The 14492-nt window shown below is 35.9% G+C and overlaps 1 protein-coding gene across 1 annotated transcript in view; it reads left to right on the top strand.

Moving 5' to 3' along the window:
• Positions 1–795: 795 nt before the first annotated feature.
• Positions 796–14492, top strand: part of csrnp3 (cysteine-serine-rich nuclear protein 3) — an 85932-nt gene continuing 72235 nt past the window's right edge. Inside the window, exons 1-2 of the mRNA XM_067410139.1 lie at positions 796–903; positions 2364–2395. The gene's annotated coding sequence lies outside the window, so the exon portion shown is untranslated. The remainder of the gene's footprint in view (positions 904–2363; positions 2396–14492) is intronic.

Below are 14492 nucleotides of genomic sequence, written 5' to 3'. Positions count from 1 at the left end.
TTCCTGAGTCACAATAAATAATGCATTTATTATATCATTTTTTACTGTTTTAGGCTATTTATAGTTTTAATTATGATGCTTATGTTTTGTTTTTATTTATTTTATGTCTTAGATATTATGGGGGGCTATCAGGAATCATTCAACGCTTATTATTTATTTATTTATTTATTTATTTATTTATTTATTTATTTATTTATTTATTTTAATGTATCAAGCTCGGTGGGAATGTCATATCCTCACATGAAACCAGTTCTTAAAAAATATTTATTTATTTACAAAACCTTGTTGAATGCATGGGTTTACCTTTAGCGGGTCAATTTTATAGCAGCCTACACAATGCAGCTGTCATCAACATCCTGCACAATCCCATTTGAACAGCCTGCCTCACACCCACGTGTTTTTATGAGGAACAATTAAATTGGCCGAAACCCATGAGAAAACCTTGAATCCCCTCGGAAGACACTTGTATGGCTCTCTAGTGGCCGCTGGCTCACGCTCAAGTCCCACTGCAGCCAGTTTACGAATCCTACTACGGGAAAGTCTTGCTGCTTAATATTCAAGAGCCCAGCCTTCGCCATTGAACGGTAACAACAGAACGTCGACGCTATCTAATTAATATTCATAAGACCAGAGTTCTCCATTGGAAGGTAGCTCACGCGCGTCAGCAAGTGCTAATCAATATTCATGAGCTAAGCCTTGGCTGTAGTAGGATTGTTAGTTTGTGGGCTCGTCTGCACCATTGTTTCTTCTGTCGGCTCCTGCCGTTCATGTCAGAGGTGTAGCTGCGGCAGATGCCGGTTCTGTACGAATCCAGCATTAAAATCCGCGCGATGAGAATGATTTTCTCTCGCGTGTAGAGTATGTGATGTGCGATCATCTGACGGTGGTTTATCAGTATGAATGGTAAGTCGCTCGTTTATTCCCTATTGTCAGTTTTGAATGGAAGCGATAACGGAGTGACGTGAACAGTGTCTGTTCCCATACGTTCATAAAGGTGTGTTGCAGCTGATCCATGGAATTAGATGTCGATATATATTATTTTTTTTTCAGATTATTTTTATGTTCGTGTAACTAATATTCATTGCCGATTTTTATTTGTTTTATTTCTTCTTTTTTGACAATATATATAATATAAATAAGTGTAGGCCACAACAGTGAAAACGTTTGAAACAGTGAAAATATAATAATAATACTTTATTATTATTATTATGTATTATCAATTAGACTGCATGTTTAAATAACAGATATTGTTAGCTATATTATAAAGTTAGCTATTAAAAAATGCAATGCATACAAAATGACCACCTTTTCTGTGGTGAACATGTTTTAATTTTCTTTTATGTTTTTTCTCTCTCTCTCTCTTAAAGTAAAAAATGTCTGTGTATAACTCCAGCAATAATAGTAAAAAAAATGCAAAAATAAATAAATAAAAAGAAATGTTAGCATAATAATTTCAATGAACACGTTTTGTTTTAATATTGTATTATATTATATTATACTATGTTATATTGAAATCTGCGCGATGAGTATGATTTTCTCACGCGTGTAGAGTATATGATAAAAATAAATAAATAAAAAGAAATGTTAGCATAATAATTTTAATTAACACGTTTTGTTTTAATATTATATCATATTATATTATATTATATACAGTATTAAGATAAGTAAGTTATTTTACCTGTGAACACTTTTGTTTAAATGATATTATTTGTTTGCAGGCCGAGTATTAAAAAACAAGAACCAATTAAGTAGAATGTAGCAGAGTTAGTATCAGTAAAATAATTGGTTGAACAAATTACAGTATCAAACAATCTCTACTCATTGCACATACATGCATCTTGTACATTGGGTGTGCACTGTGCATGCACTATAAATGTGCTATATATGCATATATATGTTGTACATGTATATGTATGTATAAATGTTATGCACGCATATTATATATATATGCATGCATGCTTGAGGGAGTAGCTGTATGGCAATAATGTGTGTGACCTCTCTTACAACCCTGTTCTCCTGCCACTGAAAGTCAGTGAACCAGAGTGCCAGAGAGGAGGCAGGCTGCCATCGCATCTCTCCCTGAGAATCTGCAGCTGTGTCAGGCAGTGCTCTGCTTTGCCCCCCTCCCCTGGGAACACTCCCTCCAGTAATGAGGCAGCATTCATAAAGGGTCCGCATCAGCCCACTCTATACTGCCAGTGCTGTAATGGCTGCTCTTACCCATTATTGGAGGGAGAAAAAAAACATAATAAGCAGAATGTTGGTTTTCAAAAAATTGGTACATTTAAATATGGGCTGCAGTCATGCTGAACTCTTTTTCCCTCACAACATTATTAATATTAATTTATTTATTTTTTCTGCAGAAAATTAAAGCCTGTTCCATTCTGCATTTAAGGTAAGAGAATGGATTTTTTGTCTGTTTTGTAAAATGTTCTAGGCCCTCAGAGTGGTTTATGATTACCTGTGTATTATTTGCTGTGACAGTCATGCATCATTAACATTAGTGATTTTGCAGAAGCTTTTATCCAAAGCAATTTAAAGTTATAGGCATTTAACAGTTGTCTCTGGGAGTCAAATCCATGACTTAGGCGTTGCTAGCATCATGCTTTACCAACTGAGAATACAAAAGCTCTTCATTCATGCAAATAGGATTGTGAATACAATGCTTGCTTGATTCATGAAATCAACCAATCTAGATGTTTTGAAGTCTCTTTAACTCAAGATTGAGTGTGCATTCATTACATTCAGCTGATTTGATGCTTATAATGCCTCTGCTCAGATTAATAATTAATGAGGTTCATCAGTCATTTGTCTTTCAGAAGAAATGCCCTCAAGTCAGCATGAAGTCACAGTTTGCAATCCATTTTCGCTCCATAAGTGAAACAGAATACACTATAAAAACAGATTTTTCGAATTTGTAAATAAAACAGATTATTGGAGTATGTTTCACAAGAAAATCCCATTTCACTTCTTGTCTTTCTACTTCAAAATTTCACATTTAATTCAGTGTGTTACTTGCTGTTTGTTTGCAATGAATTGTGAAATTTTCTCGCAATTTCTGAGTGAATATTGTTTCTATACCAAGAAACATTTTTCACTCAGGAATTGCTAGTAAATTTCATGAAACAGAAAAACTTAAATGGTGTTTTTCTGTAAAATGTACTCCAATCATCTTTGTTTTATTTACATCTGTATGGAGGTACTATTTTATCCAACGTGTATTGATTGGATTGTGAAAAGTTTGATTTCTTGATGACTTTAAAGGCAGCTCGGACTCATTTTTCTGCCATACATTGAATCCGCTGAATAAAATCACTGATTGTTCGTCCTTTGTTCAGTAGAGTGAGTTTGTAGCTGGCTTGTGGTCTGCAGGGACACGCATGGCGTAACTGTGTGACACTTTAACTAATTAAAGACTGTAGCCGTGCGAGGTGGAGAATGTGTGATTGGGAGAAGATTGGTCCGTAGAGGCCAAGCTATGGATATTAGCAAGAGAGAGAGCGAGAAAGACACTGTGTGCCGCTGCAGCTTGTTATGAACTTCCTTTGTTGCAAATCCAGCAGCTTCTTTTGACATCAGGAAGAGTCCAGCTGAGAATGGCAGCGCTTCACAGCATGCGCAAATAATTGTGTGTGTACGTCCTTGCAGAGGCCTCCGTCACATCTGTTATTCTTAAAATAAACTAATTAGGGGTTAGCTAATTAGGCAAGCATTGTTATTACTATTGCTCATATTTGAAGTATTAAACTTTGTGCGTAACCTCCAATCATGCTTGTTGAGGAAAGATGTTCCAGTACTATTTCGAGTGATCAGATTTATTATTTTTGCTTGATTGATGATAAAACAGGACTTACATTGAGAGAGAGACCCGAGCCAGATTATCATAAAGACTTGCCCTAGCAACCACCCAGAACACCCTAGCAACTGCATAGCAACGTGCTAAAAACACAACTGCATGGCAATGCCCTGGCAACCACCCAAAACACCATAGAAATGTTTTATTAACAAAGTTCGGAAGGAACAGGTTCAGATAATTAAACCGTTTAGCACAGGTGGAGAGCATTCAGTAAATCAACTCAACAAATGACAAGAGATATAAATACAGCAGACTTACCTGTTCGTTTGACAGTTTATCAGCATCCCTCCTCCACCCCATCTCCTCACTTTCTAGTTCTATCTATTCTTACCACTACCGGAGGGGGGTACTCTGGGTTTAGGCCAAAATTCTGAGCTCGGAGCCCTCCCCCCAGACAGCGCGCCAAATGCACATAACTTTACTCTGTTTAATTATATGTATATGTGGACTCGTGAAACTGCATAGCAACGTGCCAAAAACACAACTGCATGGCAATGCTCTGGCAACCACCCAGAACACCCTAGCAACTCTAATGTGCTAAAAAACACAACTGCATGGCAACACCCTGGCAATCACCCAGAACACCCTAGCAACTGCAATGTGCTAAAAACACAACTGCATGGCAACGCCCTGGCAACCACTCAGAACACCCTAGAAACCGCACAGCAACATGCTAAAAACACAACTACATGGCAATGCCCTGGCAACCACCCATAACACCCTAGCAAATGCATAGCAATGTGCTAAAACACAGTTGCATGGCAAAGGCCTAGCAACCACCCAGGACACCTTAGCAACTGCATAGCAACGTGCTAAAAACCTAACTGCATGGCAGTGCCCTGGCAACCACCCAGGACACATTAGCAACTGCATAGCAACGTGCTAAAAACACAACTGCATGGCAATGCCCTGGCAACCACCCATAGCACCCTAGCAACTGCATAGCAATGTGCTAAAACAAAGTTGCATGGCAAAGGCCTAGCAACCTCCAAAAACACCCTAGCAATTGCATAGCAACGTGCTAAAAACACAACTGCATGGCAATAGCTTAACAACCACCAAAAACACCCTAGCAACTGCATAGCAACGTACTAAAAACACAACTGCATGGCAATGCCCTGGCAACCACACAGAACACATTAGCATTGCAGCAGATAGTTTTGAACAGATTTTTCTTCAGAAAATCTAGTTAGAATTCCCATAGACATTTTACTTTTAAATTGTACTTTTGGCATTTTTTTAAAGTTCTTTTTTTTTTCTTTCTAAATGGTGATGAAGAAATTTCATCAGGGTTTGTTATTCCTCTGGGGACATTTTCTGAAAACTGCAAAATCTGCCCACACAGTCTTACTGTACATACAGGCTAACACAATGGAATGAAAAGAAGATGCACATTCATCTTCAGGAATATATATCCAATAATAATATTGTGCACGCATACTTAAAAAATAGTTTCTCCCAAAATGAAAATGCTGGCATTACTCATGTCTTGTCTTTCTGACCCCTTATTATTTTCCGAGAACATAAAATGAGACGTTAGACTGAAAGTCCAAGCTGCTCTTTTGTAATGGAATGCAACAGAAGTGGAGGGTGATTTACTGCCAAACAGCTAAAAACACACACAAAACACCATAATAATACAGTATAATGATGATAATAATAATAATAATAATAATAATTGTTTTATACATTTAATTCAGTCTTCTGAAGTCATAAGATAGCTTTGTATGAACAACATTGCAAAATTCAATATTCAAAAGTTCAATATTCACTGCTGAAACCCCTGTCATGTGTCATGTGTCAGTGACCTTGAACCAGGTGCCATTTCTTAATTGAAAATAATCTTTTTGTTTTCCAGTTCAAATATCTAAACATCCTTTAAAAAATACATTAAGTGAGGAGCAAAATTGCATGAGATATTAGACTTATTTTCAGAGAATGAATTGAAGTTCATCTGGAATGTCTTGCTGTATTGATAATTTGTTTGGTTTTGTTGTTTTTCTTGTTTTAAGCTTAAAAAATGTAGAATTATTACTTTTCGAGCACTAAAGATGTTCGGTAACACGTAAAGCCTTTATACAGTATATAATGCATTATAAAGGTATTCATAATGAATGTTATAATACATTATATATTTTTATAAATAATTGTAACCAAAGTTAAAATGCATTATAAGATTCCTTGTTACATCTGAAATTGGATATTTGTCTTATGTTTTAATACTTATAAGGTGCATTACAAGGCATAATTAATACATTAAAATACTTTTATAATGCATTATATAGAAAGGCTTTAAGTAATGTGTTACCAAATGTTCTATATAGAATGAATGTGTGTAGAATGAATGTAACCTGGACGTACTACATTCATCATGTTGTCATTATCATGTGATCTACCAGCGTCAGTTGCGTCACTTCACCTCCATTCACAAATCCTCTCCCATAGCCTCAAGGGATTGTAAAATATTCATGATATGCAGACTTCAGAATCTCTCCGGAAGGTCATCCGGGTACATTTTGCCTATTCTTTTATACTCTTCTTTTGTCACATACCGTTTTTCGCCTACAATATAGTAGGGAAGTATGCGATTTCAGACACAGCCTAATGCAATTTGTCTTATTTTATTAATCATTGAACAATGACTTACATTTTGGTCTGACATTCTATCTAATATTTATTTTTGTGTTTCAAGGAAGATGATACAGGTCGCAATGACGTGAGGCTGTGTAAACGTTGACAGTTTCCATGTTTCGGGTGAACTGTCGCTTTAATCACGACTCCAGCGCGTTCACACGCATAGAAAAGCAGCAAAGCTGAGCATACAAGCCAGCTCTCTTGCCTACACACCTTTCAGATGTTTTCAGATCATGATCCAAGAGGCTCTGTGTTCACACCACTCTTGACTGCATCTGTTTATCCTTTCAAATCTTCCCCGTGGGAACATGATTTAATTAGTCTATATGACACACTCAAAGGACACGGCAACATTTACAGAATGGATTTCCAGTCTGCTAGGAGGGGCTGATTAAGCTGGGTCATTTGAATAACTAAATCTTCCATGCATGGCTCTAACCCGTGCACAGATGGCAATGCTGCCAAAGCGCTGAATCCCGCCCATTAAAGATTCACAGGAGAGGTGGCATGCCGTTTTCCCTGATAACAGCCCAGCGCTCTGTCTCTCTCCGCATGACGTCTTCACACATGCACTTACGTGCATGCAGCCAAATCAATTTGCTTCCCTTTTGTATAGGAATGACTGAAATTTGCATGTGCGTATAAATGCGACCAGGCAATCTATTCACATGGACTTGTAAAACGCCTTGTAAAATGTCGGAGAAGCATCGTGCCCTGGTGGAAGAGGAAAACCAGACCGACAGAAGCGTCGGTTTGATCGATGAATGTGCTCTGTACTATAACATGCATGCATGCCTTCAGGAAAAAACTGAAAAGGAAAGAAAATACAGAAAGTGGTAGAAAGAACACCGTAATCTGTTTCTGATATACAGAGCAAACGCAATGAGGAGAAACAAAGCCGTTTCCACCCTGCTGGATACAGCAGTATTGTGGTAGTGAAGCGAAACATACAGGGTGGTTCCTACACACTACACCCTCAGTTCTGGGCCGTGTTTTTATAGGCACGGGTCCATGCTTACATTTCTGTCTCTGATATGTGAATTCTTTCAGATGCATGGTACACTCTGCATGGCTAACTTTCTTTAGAAACTTTCAGGACTGGGCCTGATGTGCCAATAGTTCATATATACTTGTACACACACACACAACGATCAGGCATAACATTATGAGCACTGACAGGTGAAGTGAATAACACTGATTATCTCTTCATCACGGCACCTGTTAGTGGGTGGGATATATTGGGCAGCAACATTTTGTCCCCAAAGTTGATGTGTTAGAAACAGGAAAAATGGGCGAGTGTAAGGATTTGAGTGAGTTTGACAAGGGTCAAATTGTGATGTCTCCAAAACTGCAGCTCTTGTGGTGTTCCCAGTCTGCAGTGGTCAGTATCTATCAAAAGTGCTCCAAGGAAGGAACAGTGATGAACCGGCGACAGGGTCATGGACGGACATTGATGCACGTGGAGAGCGAAGGCTGGCCCGTGTGATCCGATCCAACAGACGAGCTACTGTAACTCAAATTGCTCAAGAAGTTAATGCTGGTTCTGATAGAAAGGTGACAGAATACACAGTGCATCACAGTTTCTTGCATATGGGGCTGTATAGCTGCAGATCAGTCAGGATGCCCACCACGGTTCCTTCCTTGGACCACTTTTACTGACCACTGCAGACCGGGAAGTTTTGGAGTTGTTCTAACCCAGTCGTGGGTTAGAGGACAAAATGTTCGCTTGCTGCCTAATATATCCAGGTGTATTTTATATATATATATGAAGAGTTTGGTTCCAAAACGCAATAACTCCATTTTGATTCATTTGAGTAAAAAGGTGTTTTCTTTACCAAGAAAGTGGCAAGATAAAAACCACTATTTTCTGTTTCAAACTTTCACATAGCATCTTTTGGTTATAAAAACATTAAAAATTCAAATCTACATTATGATTTTAAAAAGTTTATTATAAAAACGTAATATTTTTTCCCAAAATGCAATAAATCCATGACACTTTTTTTTCAAAATACAATTAATCCATCAATATAAAAGTTATTTTTCAAATTGAAAATACACAACAAAGTAAGTTGATTCACATATATGACAGAGTGTAAAATTTGCCAATATTTATCTTATATACAGGCATTTTACTAAAAATAGGCTACATTCAGCCGTCGCTCCCAAAATGAAATTAACGGGTCATGTTAATGTTATAAATCATTTGTCATTACCGATTAACGAGTATCTGGCGCCACCGCACGGTTAAATAAACGTATTTGCCAAATACATTGGTGTTAAAAAACGTTTTTTAAAAAAGCCTTTAATGCTTACATTGGGTGGAATGGTGCGATGTGATTGGTTGAGCGGATATATCGTGTTCTGCAGAAAAAGGAGACTGGCGTTTGTCGCATTTTGGAAAGAAAGGGAGAAAACATGACAGAATAACATGACGGATATCGCATTTTGCACAAAATTAATAAATTACTTTTCAATACCGACCAGATACAATACTGATTTTGGCAGAAACTCAATTTTTCTGAAAATGGCGTTTATCGCCTTTTGGAACCAAACTCTTATATTTATATATATATATATATATATATATATATATATATATATATATATATATATATATATATATATATATATATATATATATTAGGTCTGTTAATTATGGGAAAAATAATGTGTTACAGTTGATTGGTGACTAACATGTAGTTAGAATGATCCTAAAATTTAAGATATCATGCCCCTATATCAGGGCCAACACCAAATCAGTCATTTGAATGAATCGAATGAATGAATGACTCAATGGCTGTGTCCGAAAACCTAGGTAGCTGTCTTGCTGCCTCGCTGTCTTATAAGAGAATGACTTGTACGGCAGCATTTGTGCATGAAGGTACCTCACGAAACTGATTTCGGACAGACTTCTGAGGCAGCGTAACAGTTTAATGATCTACAGCAATATAGCGCGAGCTTTGGTGAGAACTAAACAAATATTTAGTTATTACAGTACTAATTTCTCGATAGAAATGATATCAAAATTGAAATATGTTGATCAAATTTTACATTTATACACAAACTGAGCAGCAAACGCAACTTTCGGACGCCATCTTTATTTTTCTAGCTCAACTGTCACAGAATGGAAAGCACGGGATTCTGGGATATCAAAGGCAGCTAAGGATACAGCTATGCTTCCTTCAAAAATCGATCTGAGGAAGGTATCTCATGAGACAGGAAGTGAAGCTAACATTGGATTCAGATGTGCCTTGATGCCTTACTTCCTTGAAATGTGTCCTCGGAAGGCAGCATTTTCCAGTTTTCGGACGCAGACCATGACTTACTCATTTAGACATTATTATATTATAATATATTCATATTCCCATATTAGTAAAAAACCCATTAAAGGTATAGTTCACCCAAAAAATGAAAATTCTGTCATCATCATTAACTCACCCTCATGGCCGTTGAAGCCTAAAAGTTTATTTGTAATAATTTTTTTTTTTTTTTTCTAAAGCTACTTTTTGTAATGTCTATCTGATGCTTTTCTCATTTAACACAATAATGACTTTAAATTATCTTTTTGGGGTAATATCTCAGCCAAATTGTATGTGCAATTAATTTGCGATTAATCGCCACATCGTGTAATTAATTAGATAAAAAATTCTAATCATGTGACAGCCCTAATATATATACATTAACACATTAACATTTAAGTTTGCAAAGGCTAATCACAGTTAAGACCAATCCTTAGTCCGGAAACAATATGAACAAAAACACTTATAGCTACATGAGCTTGAATATTCATTGCATGTCTTGCTCTAAAGAGTGCATTAGCATAAACCGTCTGCATCAATGACCAGTTTTCTCAGGTCAGATACTGTCATTGTGGAGCAACAGACATAAAAAGAACTTAAATCTTATAAACGGTTTTAGCTAGCTAAATATCAACATATATTGGTGCATACATTTAAGCATATACCTCAACATGGTGAACGTGATTTCACCAAGTACAACATTCCAATCAACCATCAGATTTAAAGGACAAGTTTATGGTTTATGCCAAGTTTAGGCTTACAACCAGGGTTAGGTGCTTCTACATCAGTGTTATTTTTCCTCTGATTTTAGGAATAGGGTTAGGTTTAAGGCTAGGGTAAGGACTACATTTTCAGACAGGAATGTTGTTCCAGGATCAGCAAAATATGTTAGGAACGCGTCTTATGTTGACCACCTCAACTCAACAGTATGTGCAATAGGACAACATTCACACAATGTATTGCCATTCTTGTTTTTGTACTTGTGTTGAGGATTTTCTCTGCCTTATTGACAATGAAATCACTGTAACGTACAACTCATGGCTTATTGCTTTATTCATACTGAAATGACTGTATCTGAGGTGAAGTGGGACATTGAAAATAGTTAATTTTACCATGTCATTGGCATGCATATGTCATTCCTTTATACGCTGAGAGTACATTTAAATATACAAATAGAGTAGTCTGTCTTTATAAACTACAAATTGCCCATCTCAATTTATTTAATAGTGCCGTCAGTTGAACTGAGATGCTCATTCAGTCAGTAGAAGCTCTTTGTTGGTGACAGAAAGACTCTTAGAGATCAATTAGAGGCGAGCAGTGTTTGATGCGTCTCATCAGCGCTCGGCAGTCGGACTCTCTCTCTCTCTCATATTCTGAGATTCAGCCATGACCGGTTGCCATGACGCCTGTATGGAACATTCAGTCCGTGTCTTGCCTATTATGAGTCTAGAGGAGAGCGCATGGGCTTTTTTCAGATTGAGCTTTTCGCACAATTACATGGCATATAGAGCAAACGCACACAGACACAAATGAAACGATGGATAATATGTTGCCTTGACCTGCTGGTCTTCCATTTCCCATGCAGCAAATGATTTGATGCTTTCGTAGAGAGTGTTTGACTTCCGCGTGATGTAGCATGCAGCTTACTGTAGCCTCGTGCATTTCACTGTCAGCACTCAGCCATAAAGCACTGCTATTGCTTATACTTAGAGTTATGGATTTGATCAAACCCTTAACCCCAAATATTAAACTTTGGCATGTAACTTGTCTTGCGTTGTTTGTGTTACAGACATGAAAGATGCCCTAAATTTTGTGGATTGTTGAGGAAAGGTGTGCTATTACTGCCTTCTAAAACACATTGCATCTTTCTTGGAGAAGGCAATTCCTTAATGCATTGTGACAAGGTCAGGGAAAAATTGTTTGCTGAAGCAAGAAAAATTACAATTCTAGTTCATTCAGTAACTTAAAGAACCAATATAAAATTGTTCAATCTTATTTAAATTAAATGTAAAAGTAAAACAGCTAAATTTGTGTGCATTTTTATTGTAATGCTTATTTTCAGAACACTATTTATGAATTGTTGTCTATAGCAGATCAGCCAAATCTGCCTAAGAAAGAAAAGAAAGTATATATATATATATATATATATATATATATATATATATATATATATATATATATATATATATATATATAATATATAATATGTGTGTGTTCGTACCGAATGATTCACGGGGCAAGTTCCATTCAGGAAGTGATCATTCTTATTCCGAGCAGGGCACGCATGTGCCATATGTAGCAGTTTGGAATGCACTTGGCAAAGGGAGCGGCATAATTTCCTCATCTTCAGCTGGGATGTTCCCCTGACAACGCAGCGTCGGCATAAATATACAATTTATATTTTTAAAAGTTATATATATATATATATATATATATATATATATATATATATATATATATAGAGTATATATATATATATTACTTATTATATAACATATTTTAAAAACGTTTTTAAAATATAAAATGTATGTGTTTTTTTGCAACAGCAAAAAAAAAAGAATTATGTCGTTAAAACAGCGACATCTGCCGATGGACACTGTACTGCGTTGTCACGGGAACAAAATAAGGAATAAGGAAATTACACCGCTCCCTTTGCCAAGTGCATTCCAAATGGCATGGGTGTGTCCCGCTCACATAGGGATGATCACTTCCATTTGGAATTTGCCCCGTGAACCATTTGGTATGAATACACGTACCGCTACACCCTTATATATACACACTGTATATATATATATATATATATATATATATATATATATAATTTTTAGATATTATTTATAGGGCTGCACAATTAATCAAAATTAAACTGCACTTGATTTGGCAAAGGTTGTAATTTTTATGCGCAGCTTCTCAGTGAAGCATGGCTCTGTGATCAGCAGTAAATGCAGTAAATGCAGAGGGCGCTCTCGCACAAAAACTCCAAAAATGCCCCGCAGAAGTACGATATAACGCACGTCATTCCAGGAAATCCTTATGGGCATCATAAGGGTATCGCTGTAGCTGAATAAACAGAAGACTGAAAAGCTTTAATAGAATAAATATGACCAATAAACACACGACTACGTCTACTCAAGCCTTCCCGGGTATTTTCACTATGATAATAGTGTGACAATAACTGTATTTATAATGCAATGCTAATCGACACTGTACATAATACTTTGAAATAACACTATAACACTACTTTCAAATATGTTGTGTGCCTTATTCTGTGTTAAGAAGCCATATCATCTTACAGAAGGATATTTTCAAAAACTCAACTGATGTTATGAAGTGAGTTTGGAATAAAAACATGCTATTAAATGTCTGTAGTTGGACAAGAGGTTCATAAATGCTTCTCATATTTGGAAAGATGTTTGACGGGTGTTGCTTTTTCAAATGCACGTTATAAATAGGGCTGTCAAACGATTAATCGCGATTAATCGCATACAAAATAAAAGTTTGAGTTTGCCTAATATATGTGTGAGTACTGTGTGTATTATGTATATATAAATACAAACAAATTAATGTACATAGTTAAGAGAAATATCTTATTTATAAACAAAATATTTTTATTTATATATAATATAAATTATATAAAAATATAAAAAATACATATACTTGTAAATATTTCTCAAATATTTACATGAATGTGTTTGTATTTATATATACATAATAATTACACACAGTACTCACACATATATTAGGCAAACTCAAACTTTTATTTTGTATGCGATTAATCGCGATTAATCGTTTGACAGCCCAATTTACTACTGATCACAGAGCCGTGTTTCACTGACAAGCTGTGCATAAAGAAAATAATCGCCTTTGTGATTTTATGTTTGCACTAAGCCAAACTTGTTTAGCGCATTTTCATGTTAATTGCGATTAATCATGCAGCCCTAATTATTTATAATAATTATATAATATTAATTATATTATTATTATTGATTATTATTTAATCAGACCTTTTCTAAAGGTACATTTACACAACAACAATGTACAAAACATGGAAAAGTTTTTCCTTTGTGTATTTTGAGTACAGACAACAACGCTGCCAAACGATCCTGTTTATACTGATTTGCGCTGTATTAGGCTGTCAGGCCAGTAGATGGCGATGTCACTTTGTAAAGAAACACTACGCGCCTATAGACCGAACACGTAATACGCATGATGTCACCATTTTAAAAAGTTAATGTTTTTGTGGTTTACACGGAAATGATAACGGTATCGTATTCATAAACTTGCACTATAAAACACGTTTTCAAAAGTTTGCATTTTCAGGCCCCTAAAATTGTCTAAATGAACAGCCAAAATACAAAAAAAAAAGTTTTCCATTTTTAGTTGAAAACGGTGTTGTGTAAAAGGCCCCTAACACTCATGGTCGCTTTACACTGAGATTAAAGCAACAACAACAACATCAACAACAAAAAATTAAAGAATTAAGACTTTAAAAATGAAAAGAAAACTTAGGATTGGGGATGAAAGCAATCAAATATAATTGACATTAATAAAGTAAACAACAGGAGAACATAACAAGAAGGACAGTACAGAGAGACAGATATCAAATAATGTGAAATAACCAGATTAGCAAAGAAATTGCAGAAAAAAAAAACTGAATGGTAAAAAAAAGCATTGACCTGGAACAATAATAAAGAACACCCAGA

The sequence above is a fragment of the Chanodichthys erythropterus genome, chromosome 14, assembly GCF_024489055.1.
Source record: "Chanodichthys erythropterus isolate Z2021 chromosome 14, ASM2448905v1, whole genome shotgun sequence".
Classification (NCBI taxonomy): Eukaryota; Metazoa; Chordata; class Actinopteri; order Cypriniformes; family Xenocyprididae; genus Chanodichthys; species Chanodichthys erythropterus.
This window is presented reverse-complemented; position numbering and strand designations above follow the sequence as displayed.